Source organism: Monodelphis domestica, chromosome 2 (assembly GCF_027887165.1).
Source record: "Monodelphis domestica isolate mMonDom1 chromosome 2, mMonDom1.pri, whole genome shotgun sequence".
In the NCBI taxonomy this organism is placed as follows: domain Eukaryota; kingdom Metazoa; phylum Chordata; class Mammalia; order Didelphimorphia; family Didelphidae; genus Monodelphis; species Monodelphis domestica.
The window spans coordinates 289,300,935-289,316,427 of NC_077228.1; the positions used below are offsets into that span (position 1 = coordinate 289,300,935).

The following is a 15,493-nucleotide window of genomic DNA, read 5'->3' on the forward strand; positions in this document are numbered from 1 at the left end:
CTTTCTCATTAATCTCATAAATCCCTCCAAATTGTTCAGGATCACTGCATTGCCACTAATGGAGAAATCCATTACATTCTATTGTACCACAGTGTATCAGTTTCTGTGTACAATGGTTCTGCTCCTCTCACTCTGCATCAATTCCTAGAGGTTGTTACAGGTCCCATGGAATTCCTCCACTTTATTATTCCCTCAAGCACAATAGTATTCCATCACCAACATATACCACAATTTGTTCAGCCATTCCCCAATTGAAGGGCATCCCCTCATTTTCCAATTTTTGGCCACCACAAAGAGCCCAGCTATGAATATTCTTGTACAATTCTTTTTCCTTATTATCTCTGGGATAAAAACAAAGCAGTGCTATGGCTGGATCAAAGGGCAAACAGTCTTTTAGTGCCCTTTGAGCATATTTCCAAATTGCCCTCCAGAATGGTTGGATCAATTCACAACTCCACCAGCAATGCATTAATATCCCAACTTTACCGCATTCCCTTCAGCATTCATTACGTTCCATTGCTGTCATGTTAGCCCATCTACTAGGTGTGAGGTGATACCTCAGGGATGTTTTGATTGGCAGCTCTCTGATTATAAGAGATTTAGAAAACTTTTTCATGTGTTTGTAAATAGTTTTCATTTCTTTAACTGAAAATTGCCTATTCATGTCCCTTGCCCATTTATCAATTGTAGAATGGCTTGATTTTTTGTACAATTGATTTAGCTCTTTATAAATACAAGTAATTAGATCTTTGTCAGAGGTTTTGTTATTAAGATTTTTCCCAATTTGTTGTTTCCCTTCTTTTTTTTTTAATTTTTTAAAATTAAAAAAACCTTTTTTTTAAACCCTTACCTTCCTTCTTGGAATCAATACTGCCTATTGGTTCCAAGGCATAAGAGTGGTAAGGGCTAGGCCATGGAGGTTAAGTGACTTGTCCAGGGTCACAGAGTTGGGAAGTGTCTGAGGCCAGATTTGAGCCTAGGACCACCTGTCTCTGGGCCTGGCTCTCAACCACTGAGGTACCCAGCTGCCCCTGTTGCTTCCCTTCTAATTTTGGTTGTGTTAGTTTTGTTTGTACAAAAACTTTTTCATTTGATGTAATCAAAATTGTTTATTTTACATTTTGTGATTTTTTTTAATAGCTCTTGATTGGCTTTAAAATCTTTCCTTTCCCAAATATCTGATATGTATACTATTCTGTGTTCACCTAATTTACTTATAGTTTCCTTCATTATATTCAAGTCATTCACCCATTCTGAGTTTATTGTGGTGTAGGGTGTGAGATGGTGATCTACATCTAATCTCTCCCATATGCTTCCAATTTTTCCAGCAGTTTTTATCAAATAATGAATTTTGGTCACAAAAGCTGGGATCTTTGGGCTCATCATAGACTGTCCTGCTGAGGTCACTTACCCCTAGTCTATTCCACTGATCCTCCTTTCTGTCTCTTAGCCAGTACCATATTGTTTTGATGACCACTACTTTATAATATAGTTTGAGATCTGGAACTGCAAGGCTTACTTCTTTCACATTTTTTTTTCATGATTTCCCTGGATATCCTTGATCTTTTGTTCTTCCAAATGAACTTTGTTATGTTTTTTTTCTAATTTAGTAAAAAAAATTTTGGTAATTCAATGGGCATGGCACTAAATAAGTAATTTAATTTGGGTATTTATTATTTGGTTTGATTTATCTAGTTCTAATAGAAGAAGGGGTTCAGGTCTCCCACTAGTATAGTTTTTCTACCTATTTCATCCTTGAGCTCCACTAGTTTCTCCCTTAGAAATTTGGATGCTATAACATTTGGTACATAAATATTGAGTACAGACATTTCCTTGTCTATACTGCCTTTTATCAGGATGCAATTACCTTCCCTATCTCTTTTAACTAGATTTATTTTTACTTTGTCTTTGTCATAGATATCATGATTGAGACTCCTGCCTTCTTTTTATCAGTTGATGCCCAATAGATTTGGCTCCATCCTCTTACTTTTATCCTATTCGTGTCTACCTTCCTCATGTGTGTTTCTTGTAGACAGCATATGGTAGGGTTTTGGTTTCTAATCCATTCTGCTATTCACTTGTGTTTTATGGGTGAGTTCATTCCATTCGCATTCAGAGTTAGGATTACCAGAAGTGTATTTCCTAGCATGTTGATTTCTACTCCTAGTCCTTCTTTTACTATTTCCTTCTACACCAATGTTTTCCTTTTAATCAGTCTCCCTAATTCCCACCCTTATTTTACTTCCCTTTTTATCCCCACTCCCTTCTTATTCCCCTCTTATTTTCTTTACAATCTTTTTAAACTACCCCTACCTTTTTACTGCTTCCCTCCCCACCAGTCCATTTGTTAACCTTCTACTTTCCTATAGGGTGGAAATCAATTCTCTGCCCCAATGTATTAGGTTGTTCTTCCCTCTTTGAGTCAATTTCAATGCATATAAGAATTGAGTATTTCCCAACTTTAGAGTCCATTCTTGGCTCTCTGAAAATGCATGTCATTTAATGGTTAGAATTTACTTCCTTCTTACCTCTACCTATCTAAAACCTTGACAGATAAGGAAAAGGGAAAAAATAGGTTGTATGATCCTAACCCATAAGATAAATGTAATTTCTAATGTTGGATCATGCTTATGGTTACATGGATAGGAACATATATTTGTAATAGTAAACATATCATAAATTTAAGTTTCTTGATACGGTTCCAAGAGAATAATCCAAATTATCTTTGGCAGGATTGACTCCTACTGTTTTCCAATATTTGTTGCCATTTTTTGCTTTATTGTACTAGTTATGAAAACACTAATAATGTGTTAGGAATCCTTTTCCCACCAAGACATGAGAAAGTCATTACTGGTGTCACAGATAGCGCCATATCCATCTCATCTAGTGTCACTAAAATTTTCAAAACTTGTGCTGCTTCCTAGGATCAAAATTATAATTTAATAATGTCATGGGTGAGAAATTGGCAGTGATAAATACTGACATAGAAAAATGGCAAGATGAAGATCTATCAGCTTGGGGCAAAAACAATCCTAATTGCACATTAGTATAATTACAACATTATGAGAGAAGAACAAGAAACAAGTGACAAGAACCAGGGATTATGTAAGATGAATAACTGAAAACAACCCAACCAACCAACTTTTCCTAAAGAATGTAATGTGTGTCTGGAAAAATCTAATATTATCCAAACTAAATGTTAAATATATTTATTACAAATAACAACATCATTATTTTCTCTCTTGGACACAAGTAATATTTTTACATACACATTTAAAATTACAAAAGAAAAATTTTATTCTGCATTTGTTTTGAGCCTTATTTTGATGTGAAACTTTCTCAGACATGAAGAATTCTCTGCTTTTCATACTTCATAAAAATTTATCACCCATTGCCTGTCCAAAACTGTATAGTTTTCTAGAAAGAGAAATCCCAACTTTTTAGGAACTTGTAATGTAGCAGAGAGTAAACTACAAATTACATGGAATTACAATGTTAGAAAGGACTATCCATATGACATAACTCATACATGAAAAATAATTCATTCTACAACACTCTGGACAAGTAGTCATACATCCTTGGCATGGAGATCCCCTGAGGCATGAAACCCCCCTCTGAGATATCTCTGATTGTTAATTAGTTTTTCCTTTCATCAATTCTATCTTATATGTGCCTCCTTACAGTTTCCATTAATTCCCTATAATTGAAAAGAACAAATCAGTCCCTCTTTCAGGTGATTTCCCCTCAAGCAATCAATCAACAAGCATTTAATAACACCTGATACAATGCTGGGATTTATGCTCAGTCCTAAAGGACCAAGACAAAAATAGAAAAATTTCCTGCCCTCAAGGAGCTTATACTACTTAAAGAAAGCTATCATATTACACTTAAATCTTTTCTTGTTCAGGCTTAAAATCCTCAGTTAGTTTATTCCACTTGTTGCTATATAACATTCATTTGAGAAATAGGAGATAAACAGCAAAGGGACAAACAGCACTAAGAATTAAGTGGCACCAGGAAAGGCTTTCAATAGAAAATGATATTTTAGCTAGATCTCAGAGGAACTTGAGTAAATTAGGAGGCAGTGATAAATTTGGTATGAGGAACAACAAATACCTGAAAGTGGCAGGTGGAAAATTTTTGGTAGGAACAGCAAAGGTGTCACATGTTTCTGAAGTATGTGGAGAAGGGAGGAAGGTATAGGATTAGAAAGGTAAAAGAGGGTCAGGTTATGAAGGACTTTGAATGCCAAACAACGGATTTGATATTTGACTCTGGAGGATTTTATTGAATATGAGCATGACATGGTCAGACCTTTGAAACTATCAACTTGATAGTGGAGTATTTAGTAGAGAGAGAATTGAGATAGGGAGACCAACCATTGCAATAATCTATGCATGCAGAGATGAGGGCCTGAATAAGCATAGTGGCAGTATCAGAGGAAATAAAGGAAAATATAAGAGAAATTTAATAAAATCACAGTTTGGTCAAACTTTAAATATGTGGGGGGGAGGGAAGAGTGAGGAGTAGAGGATGACACCTACATTGCAAGGGTGATTTGTAGGATTATGGTGCCCTCAGAGAGTAATGGGGAAAAAAATGAGATAACAACTTAAGGAGTAGAGGGAATGAATACAATTTTGCACATATTGAGTTTAAGATTCTATCCTATCCAGTTCAAAATGTCCAAAGGGCTAATAGAGTTGTGAGTCTGGAATTAAGGTAGAGTAAGTAAGTAGATCATGAATCATAAGTACAGTAAAGATAACAGAATCTATGGTAGTTGAGATCACCAAGTGAAATGTTATAGAGAAAAAGGAGAAAGGGATCTGGGGCAGACTGTGGAGTAGTCATACAGTTAGGAAGAGAACGAGGAGAGAGTAGCATCATGAAAATCTAAAGAAGTTAAAATATCAAAGAGAATAGTGTGATCAAGAGTGTCAAAGGCAAGCAGAGATGAAGGATGAGGACTAAGAAAAATTAGATTAGATATGGCAATTAAAAGATAAATGGTAACTTTGGGGAGAGTAGTTTCAACTGACTGAGTTAAACTACAAAGAATTGTAAATAATTATAAATGAATTATAAAAAAGTAATAAAAGAATTGGAGGAAAGGAAAGAGAGACATTGATGATGGATGGTCTTCTAAAAGAGTTTAGCCACTTTAAAAGGGAGAAGAGATATAGGAAGCTTTCAAGGGTGAATAGCTCAGATGAGTTTTTTGTTAATGTTTGTAGTCTGAAAGGAACTGGTTAATAGAAAAGGAAAGATTAAAGATAAATGGGAATAATACAACAATCTACTGGAGATGAAGAGATGGATTTGGGGCTACTTTTACATGTAGAGGGGTATGTCCTAGCAAGAAGAAGGGCCTTCTCTTCACTCAGATATGGGTAAAGGAGAAAATAGTGACAGAAGGCATCTGAATAATTTAAAAGGAGGAGAGGGAAAAAGGGCAATTGAGGCAAATTAACTCAATTCTTTCAGTGAAATATGAGGTAAGCACAGTTCTCAGATGAGAAGATATAGGGGGAGGTACCATGAGAATTTTACAGAGAAATGAAAAGGTTTAGAAAAATGGCAGTGGTGATTAGGATAGTGAGGCTGTTAGGGAGCTTAAAAAAAAAAAAGGTTGCCTTGCCTTGCTGCAATAAGAGGTCAATTGAAATTATGTGATGTAAGTTATATAAAGTGGACCTAATCAATACAGTTTGGTGATTCCTAGAAGGGGGAAATATTTTTCATGTGCCACTAATTTAGCTTGCATATTACAAGTCTTAATATCAATCTTAGAAAGATCACAGCTCAGGAAAGTACTCAATTGCCTTAAGTAGTTGAGACTACAAAACAGTGGACTATTATTCATATAATCTCTACAGCCTCATTTCTGGCACTGATTTTTTTCTTTCTGGATGAATGGTGTTGGGTTTGGAAACTAGGATGAAAAATATTAAAGACTACTGACCCTAAACTGCTCTAAATGAATAAGTATTAGCCTGTTTTTAAATATTTCCAGTAAAGGAGTTACCACAATTGTATTACTGTTTATATTAAAAGTTTCCATTTTCAATTGTTTGTATCTCATCCATAAAAAAATATTTGGAATAGAATATTGGCTTAAAATGTTGGCCAAATTTTCAAAGAGTGTCAAACCTATGATTCAGATTCTGAATTCATAAGGTTTTGCATTTCTCTGAATTCAAATTTGCCCATTTCAATGTCACCTGAGAGTACAGATTTGAGTTTGGGGGATATTTCCTAAACAAGAATAACTGAAAACTTATACTCAAATCACTGTGCTTATGAAGAAATAAATATCCATTTTAAAAAATCTGATTTACAAGGTGGCCCATTTAAACCAATTCCCATTTAATAATGTGGATGTGTGCAGGGCTTGTTTTAAATGGGCCACCTGGTGTGAAGCTTAAGTCTCAGACAAAAAATGTCTTCCCTTAAGGATTTTTAAAACCCAAAAGCACTGTAAGTTTAGTGGTTATTTTTAAAGTTTTAGATGGTTTCTTTGGACTCCTTCAGATCTGAAAAAAAAAAGATACACATTTAAAAAATAAAATGTTACAACCGCACATCTATAATGAGAACCAGTGCCAGTGGATATTTTTAAAGCAAATTAAAATGTGCTTTAAAAAAAAAAAACAACTTAAGCAAACAGCTGCTTCACACATACTGCTCAGTAACTACTTTTCAGAAAAAAGAAAAAAAAACTTCACAAGGAATTTCCTAATGAAGATTTATGGCATATGCTGGTATTTGATAATTAAAAGTTATCTAGTAATAATATGAGTGACAAAGTCAATGATACATTAGTTAAAGGATTTTGAGTATATTGTACACTATCAGATGACTACATTATAGAAACAAAAGATAGGTAGTAAGTGCACCCTATGCAAAGAAAATGATGGTGAGAAAAGTGATGAAGAATTAGAAGACAGGTATTACTTTATTATTTCATATTATCTTTATTATTATTAATATAAGAATATCTTTATTCATTTATAACAAAGTATTATGCACATTTACTAATAGTGATTTGTCAGTGTTTCCAGCGATATGATCCTCTAAGGATTTAAAAGTAAAACTCTAGATTAATGAAACTGAGTGACTTCTTCCATTGCTTGACTCCAATTTCTATGCATTACCTTAAAGATGTGTTTTATTTTTAAGAGTAAGAACTGACATCAGTCTAAAACAGTGCAAGTGCTGTAAATTATAAATGCCACCAAATATAAGTCCTTAGATTCTAATCATCATGATTTCTAAGAAATCCTCTTTAAATCTTAAGTCATTAAATAACTGAATAATTTCATTATAGATGAGACAATCAAAGGAAAATCGAGGAGAGTGATATGAAATTCAGTAAGGATATGAAATTCAGCAAAAACAAGTTCTCAAAGTCTATATTTTCCTTTGCATTTCCTAAGCCTTTGGCATGAGGAAAACAAAAATATATAAAAAAGGTGTTAGACTTCTTAATGCAGATGACAAACACTATTGTCTCTATTTGACTGGTCCTTGATATTTCTCCTTTTTATATTACTTAAATATATTATTAAATGAGAGAAAAGAGAGAATGAAAGAGACATGACTACAAAATATTGCTTGTTTATTCAACACTCCTTCAATAGAAAAATACAGTTCTTTTTCATCCATTATCTTTCAAACAAAATTACTTTATTTTTGCTTGGCATATATTTTGTATTTATTTACATGGTCTTTCCCCAATAGAATATAGGTAGCCATATTAGGTCCCTAATAAATCCTTCTTCATTTATTAATATATCAGTCAGAACATTCAAAGAGCCAAGAAAGGATTCAATGCAGTTAGGCAATTGCTTGCCCATATCACTTCCAGGGTTTCAAACTCCCTATTTTATACCAATGAAAAAAAAATCAAAAAGTCAACTATTTCTGGTTATAAATACTATACTGAAAATTAGCAAAAAACACTTTCAGACAGGGAAATGTATAATTAAAGACCATAGAAGTATAGTGATAATAACAAGAAATCACAGTCCTTTGCCACTTAATAATTACAAAGCACTTTCCTCAGAAGGGCCGTGTAAGGCAGGTAATGTTGGTAGTACTAACTCCAGATTTTTACAGATGAAGAAATAGAGGTTAGGTCAGCTTAAATGACTTTCCCATAGTCACAGTGATAGTAAGCATTAAGGCAGGGATTCAAATGCTGGTCTCTTAAAATTAATAAGACTTGAGATGAAATTCTGTCCCTTCCACTTACACAGCTAGTAGATCACTTTAAGCATTAGCTCAGTTTCCTCATTTGTAAAATGGGTACAATAATGCCAATACTCTCTTCTTTATGGGGTTGTTTCGAGAATCAAATAATATAATGCATAAAAAGCACTATGTAAGCTTTGAGCACTATATAAATGTCAATTATATGCTATGCTGCCTGTGCAATTTTTGGAACTGCATAGTTACCTTCAGAACAAATGAGGTTAAAGCCAAAACCCCTGACTACTGTGAAAGAGTAAATTGAAGAAAATCTGCAAACAGAGGCAATGGATGGAGGTTTGTAGAGCTGTCCATCAAGGAGTATTCCAAAGGAGAATGTCACTGGGAGGCAGCAGTTGAGAGAAACACTGAAACTGCTGGAAACTCTTTCTCCTGGCATCTGAAGGAGGAAGGACTGAGATCCTTTCCTTGTCTGTTATTGATTTTCCCTCTACCTTATCAAGAAGTGACTCAAAAGATCCTCAAACCTGTTAGACACATCCCTCATCTAAGACTCTATGATTTTATTTCTCAATTTAGGATTATTTAAGATTACAGAAACCCTAAGCCCTCTTTCCCCTCCGATTTCCTTTTCCTTTCCCTTAAAATAAATCCTTGTTCCATTAACTTAAAAAGTGAGTTATCTATCAGATATATCAGGCAATTTACTCAGAACTGAATCCCAGTTTGTCACCAACTGAAGAGATTGGGAGGGAGAAGGGAGGAGAGAGACAACAGGGAGGTAGGAGGCAGATTTGATTCCTCACTATCTCACTGGTCTGTAGGTTTGCTCAGCAATCTTACATTACCATAACCCATCTAAATAAACCACCTAATACACTACATAAATGACTCTTCATTTTATCGATGTTCTTGTTATTAGAGGCTATCAAAATATTCTAGGGACATTATTTAATCAAGAATTATTAACACTGCTACATGGAAAAGAAGGTGACAAAAATCTGTTGGTGGAGGCAAAAAAGAAAACAGAAAAACAAAAGGCATTTTCTTATATTGGAGTGTGAAAGTTGAAGAATTTAAAAGGCCATGGTCAACAGATACAAATAAATTATAAGTAGGAAAATTTATTTTAACATGTGTTGATGAATCTAAGATTTACCTATTTCAGGAGTTTCATGATTTATAAACAAAAGGTAGACCATATTGATTAAATTATGTATGTTTCATGATTGAGCAGACAGTGGAAGAAAGGGACAGAAATTAGGTAGGGGCAGAGTTGGTGACTGCCCTAAGTAATCAAAAGAAATCTAAAGTGATCTGTGCTTTTGCTTCCAGAAATACATACATCTTAAGCACCCTCTTAAAGCCCTCCTTCATTCAGATTAGAGAGGGAGGAGGTTAGTCATTGGAGAGCTCTTACTAGATCCCTCATTTAAGGAGGGGTTCAGGACATCTCTCTAATCATTTCCTAACAGGCTTTATTCCCTGGAGTTACCATTCTTTACCCTCCACCTCTCCCATCCTTCTTTTTATGTGTTATCTTTCCCTATTAGATTGTAAGGAACAAATGGGAGAAAAACTACAGCTAAAACATATGAAAGACTTTCTTTATAGTAATTTTTATTTTCATAATGTTCATATGCTGCTCTTCCAAATATTTCAGATCTTACCACGCAGAAAGATAGGAAATTCTCCTCACACCTCTACTAAACTCTTCTTATTCTTCTCTCTTTTGGTGGGTTAAACATTACTTGTATTAATTTTTATGTTACAAGTATTAGAAAATCTTAGAATTGAAAGGGATCTCAGAAGTCCAATGGTTCCAAAAAGTAAATGAAAAAGGAATCCCTCAACATTATACCCCATAAGTGACCATGCAGCCATTACTTGAAGATCTGCACTGAGGCAGAACATAAACCTTTTCAAAGATGATCATTCCAATTTTAGATAGATATTGTGCCAAAGCTTTTCCTTACATTATACCAACGATCTAACTTTCAGTGGCTTATACTTATTGAACCTACTTCTCTCCTCTGAGTTAAACAGGAAAAATCATGTCTCTCTCTTCTACCCAACAATTCATCAAATACCTGAAGAGAAATATTATTTTACTCCTAAATCTTCTTTTTTCCAAATTAAATATCATCGAGTTTCTTTGACCTATCCTCTTAGCTTAATTTCTAAACTCATTAGTTCCTTTATTGCTCTTCCCTAGCCATCTCCAACTTATCAATGTCCTTCCCAAAATGAAGAATCAAGAACTAAAAACAATGGTCCAAATATGAAATGAATAGAGCATGACCTCCTCCTCCTGAACATAATGAATCTCAATGTGTCCTAAAAGCCAATAAGCTTTTTTTGATAAAAAAAAAAACACTATTTTTCATATGAACTTGAAGTTTACCTAAATAACTGATGTTTTTCAACTGTCTAATCACATATCTCCTTTTCCACTTATTTCATATTTTGAAATTGATTTTTTGAACCCAATATTTTATCTTTACATTTATTTCTATCAAATTTTCTCATTAGATTAGATCCAGTGTTTTATTATATTTCTGGATCTTAAATGTGTAAGATCTTAGCTGTGTATCCTCAGCATATTTCATAAGGACAACATCAAAATCTTTATTAAAATGTGATATATTTTGTATTCACTAAATTTTGAAATCTTTTAAAAATATGGATAAATTTTATCTAATAACAATAATTTTTCAATGTTCATTTCTTTGTCTTCTTTTTGAGTCACTCTCACCCTTCCTTCCAGCCTTTACTAAGGTTCCAAAAAAAACTATAATACCACAGAGATTTTTGTGACATCAAATCTTATTTTAATTTAATTTTATTAAGAAAAATTTTCCATGGTTACATAATTCATGTTCTTTCCCTGACCTTCTCACACTCCCCTCCCATAGCCAATGCACAATTCCACTGGGTTTTACATGTGTCATTGATCAAGACCTATTTCCATATTAATGGTATTTGCACTAGGGTGATTATTTAGACTACATCTCCTATCATGTCTCTATCAACCCATGTATGACATCAAATCTAAAGAAATAGTAAGTCTTTTTTTTTTTTAAGTAATCCTCAAATGTGATGAAAAACTCACTAAAAAAAGATTTGCCATAAATATCTTGTCAGGTATGACAAAGTACCTTATAAAGTATGACCATTCATAAACAGTCAAACTGCTGGAATTAAAACACCAATACTTTCTATTAAAGGTGCTTAGTCACAGTTCACTAAATTTTTACAAATCATTTATTTTGAAATTTCATTGGCTTCTGAAGTTACCAAAAGTCAAGAAAACTTCCTGCATATGTATGAATGATTTGTGTGTGTAACCACACATTGCAAAGTCAATTTTTTCAGTTTAAAAGGTTTTCACCCTATACCAAAGGGTCCCACTCAAGTTCTCCATTAGGACATTTTTTTTCTGTTCAGGGTCTTCTACTTGGTGTCCTGCTGGATACATGTATTTTAAATGACCTCTGAGTGCATAATTGCAGCAATGATAGTTCTATATTAAACAAACCTAAAAGACATGAAACATTACCTGTTTTTCAAATTAATTCTCCAAATAACAATGTGGTGAATAAAGATGGAAAAGGGTTCCAATCAGAAGTCAGTAGTTAATGTGAGTAAGATCAAGAGGAAAGCAGTTAAGGGTCAGAATCTGAAGTAACTCCATGTTTCTCTGACATACTGGAAAGATGTTGAGGATTTTGGGGCAAGGTATGGTTGATTTTGAGTAATAGCTAATAATAATTACATCCTGTGCTGTTTAAAACAAAGAACTTGAATAGAACATACTTTCTTCTCACCTCCAATACTTAGAATTGATATTCTATCTTCCCTCCACATATATCTTAGGAGAAATCTCTTATACAAAACTTTTCCTGACTTTCCCAATTGTTAATGCTTGAAACAAAAATTTCACATATACCTAGTATTTAATTATCTGTGTACATGCTATATCTATCCAGCACAGTAAAACCAACTTGAGGGCAGATATTAATAATTTTTTCTATATCCTCAGTACTTAACAAATGTTTGAAATAAATGAAATATTTTACCTCTCGCAATAGTGAAGAAAATATTTTGTAAACCTTAAAATCCTATAGACCTGTGATATTTATTATTGTTACTTGAAATGATGTTTTGATGGCTAAAGCAGTAATTCACATTTATAGTTTAAAAATCACTTTCCCTATACTAACTCTGTGGAACAACTTAGCCTACAAATGCCTATAAAATGCAGGTAAAATTCATTTTCAATGAAAAAATTGTGGAAAAAATTATTCCCAATATAGAGTTTGAGCTATATTATGGGAATAATAGTAATAATATATAGTCAGCATTAATATTGTACTTACTGCCTGACTAGCAATATGTTAAGCACTTTACAATTATTATCTAATTTGATCCTCATAGCAACCTTGGAAGGTAGGTACCATTATTATCCACATTTTACAGTTGAAAAAAAACTGAGGCAATTAAAGATTAAATTATTTGGCCAGGACCACAGAGCTATGAAGTGTATGAGGGTGCATATGAAATCAGGTTCACCTGGAATATTGCTCTAAATATAAATTTCTAACTGTAATGGCCTAAAAAAAATCCCCTTCATAGAAACAATACAATTGTTTGGCCTTTAATTTAAGTATCTATATTTATATGCTGGAACAAGTTATATCATTTTACTGAGAATACAAGCTTTTAAGCATATTAACCTATGGGGTTTTTTCTCACCCTCTATTCTGAGCTTTTTATTTTACTCCCTTTTTTATAAACCAATAATTTTGATTTAAATTTTACCTTTTATCTCTTGCATTATTTTCCCCTTGTATGTTTTTTTTAAGATTTTCCCCCATAGTTTTATCTTTATTTTTTAATAATAAATTTACACATAAGTTTCCAAAGTTAGATAATTCATGATATCTCTCTCTTGTATTCCATCCCCACTTCCGGAGTTAACAATCAATTCCAATGGGTTAAACACATGTTTTCACACAATATATATTTCCATATCATTCATCTATTCAAATGAACATGTGATAAATCATATGTTTTCATCTGCATTTCTACTCTAACAATTCTTTTTCTGGATAGAATTCTTTTTCATAAATTCCACAGGATTGTCCTGGATCATTGTATTGGTGTTAGTAGGAAAGTCTTACACAGTTGATTGTCCCACAATATTTCAGTTACTGTTTATAATGTTCTCCTGGTTCAACTTACTTAACTCTGCATCAGTGCACAAAAGTCTTTTCAGTTCTTTCTGAAATCATTCTGTTCATCATTTCCTATATCACAATACTATTCTATCACCATTATGAACCACAATTTTTTCAGTTATTCCTCAACTGAGAGACATCCCTTTAGTTTCGAATTTTTTACAACCACAAAAAGGTATAGCTATAAATATTTTTCTGCAAACAGGTCCTTTCACATTTTTTTAAATCTCTCTGGGATACAGTTCTACTAGTGCCATTATTGTATCAAAAGATATGCATTCTTGTAAAACACAGTGGGCATAATTCCAAATTGGCCTCCAGAATGGTTGGATCAGTTCACAACTCCATGAACTATGCATTAGTGTCCCAATTTTGCCACATTCCCTCCAATATTTATTACTTTATTTATTACTTCATTTATTTGTTTGTTTGTTTGTTTGTTTATATTGGCTAATCTGCTAGGTATAAGGTGGCACCTCAGAGTTGTTTTAATTTGTATTTTTCTAATCAAGAGGGATTTTGGACATTTTTCCATATGATTATTGATAGTTTAAATTTCTTCATCTGAAAACTACCTATTCATAACCTTTGACCACTTATCAATTGGGGAATATATTAGTTTCTAATAAATTTGACTTAATTCTTTATATATTTGATAAATGAAAACATTATTGGAAAAATTTGTTATAAAAATTTTGTTCCAGTATCTTGTTTCCCATCTAATCTTAGCTGCATTGGTCTTGCTTGTATGAAAATTTTTAAATTTAATATAATCAAAGGTATTCATTTTACATCTTGTAATTTTCTCTGTCTCTTCTTTGGTCACAAATTCTTCCCTTTTTCATAGATCTGACAGGTAAACTATTCTATGTTCCCCTAATTTACTAATTTATTTTAATTATTTAAACAATATTACACTTTATGTCTAAATCATATATCCATGTTGACCTTATCTTGCTTTAGGATGCAAAATATTGATATAAACCTTATTTTTAGCCGTATTGTTTTCCAATTTTCCCAGAAACAGTTGTCAGATATTGAGTTCTTATCCCAAAAGCTGGAATCTTTGGGTTTATCAAACGATAAATTGCTGAAAAAAAATTTCTACCTATTAGCACAACACTATTGTCTTTTGCATTGATCTTGTAAACCAGTGACAGATTGTGTTGCTGGTTACTGTTTTGCTGGTTTGCTGTTTTGCTGGTGTTTTATTACAGTCATTATTGCTTTTTTTACAGTTTAAGATATGGTACTGTTAGGCAATCATCCTACACATTTTTTTCATTATTTCTCTTCATATCATTGACCATTTGTTCCTCCAGATGAATTTTCTCATTAATTTTCTTGTTCCATGAAGTAGTTTTTTTGTAGTTTGGTTGATATGTGACTGAATAATTAAATTAATTTAGATATGATTATCATTTTTTATATTAGCTCATTCTACTTATGGAAAATTAATATTTTTTCCAATTGTTTAGATTGAATATTACTTGTTTTAAAAGTGTTTTGTAATTGTGTTCACATAATTCCTGAGTTAGTCTTGGCAGAGAGATTCGCAAATATTTTATATTACCCAGAATGATTTAAAATGGAGTTACTCTTGCTGCTGATTTTTATTGGAAATAAATAGGTATGCTGATGATTTGTGTAGATTTATTTCATATGCTACAACTTTGCTAAAACTAGTACTTACAATTATACCACATAAAGAATCTCATGCAGACTTCCGGTCAAGATGGCAGCATAGAAGTATCGAAAGTTCAGACCTCAGAAACCCTTCCTTACCGATCGCAAACAGAGTGCTCCTAGGCCACCGAAATTCAAGCTGAACAACAGGATAGACCTGGGGAAACCTCCTCCTGGACCTGGATCAAAAGGTACCACACCCAAAAAGCCAGAACCCTAGATCACTCAGAGCTAAGGGGTAGACAGAAAGAAGGTCCCAGGACCCATCCCCCCCCAACCCAGAGTGCTGAGGCCACGGCAGCAGCAGTAAACTCAGGGCTCTGAGGACTCACCTTGAAAGCAACCTGAGCAAG

General features: G+C 33.3%; 1 protein-coding gene across 10 annotated transcripts in view; it reads right to left on the reverse strand.

The window, feature by feature from the left end:
• Window positions 1-15,493, reverse strand: part of SUPT3H (SPT3 homolog, SAGA and STAGA complex component) — a 668,918-nt gene that overhangs the window by 327,240 nt on the left and 326,185 nt on the right. The gene's annotated exons all lie outside the window — the stretch shown is intronic.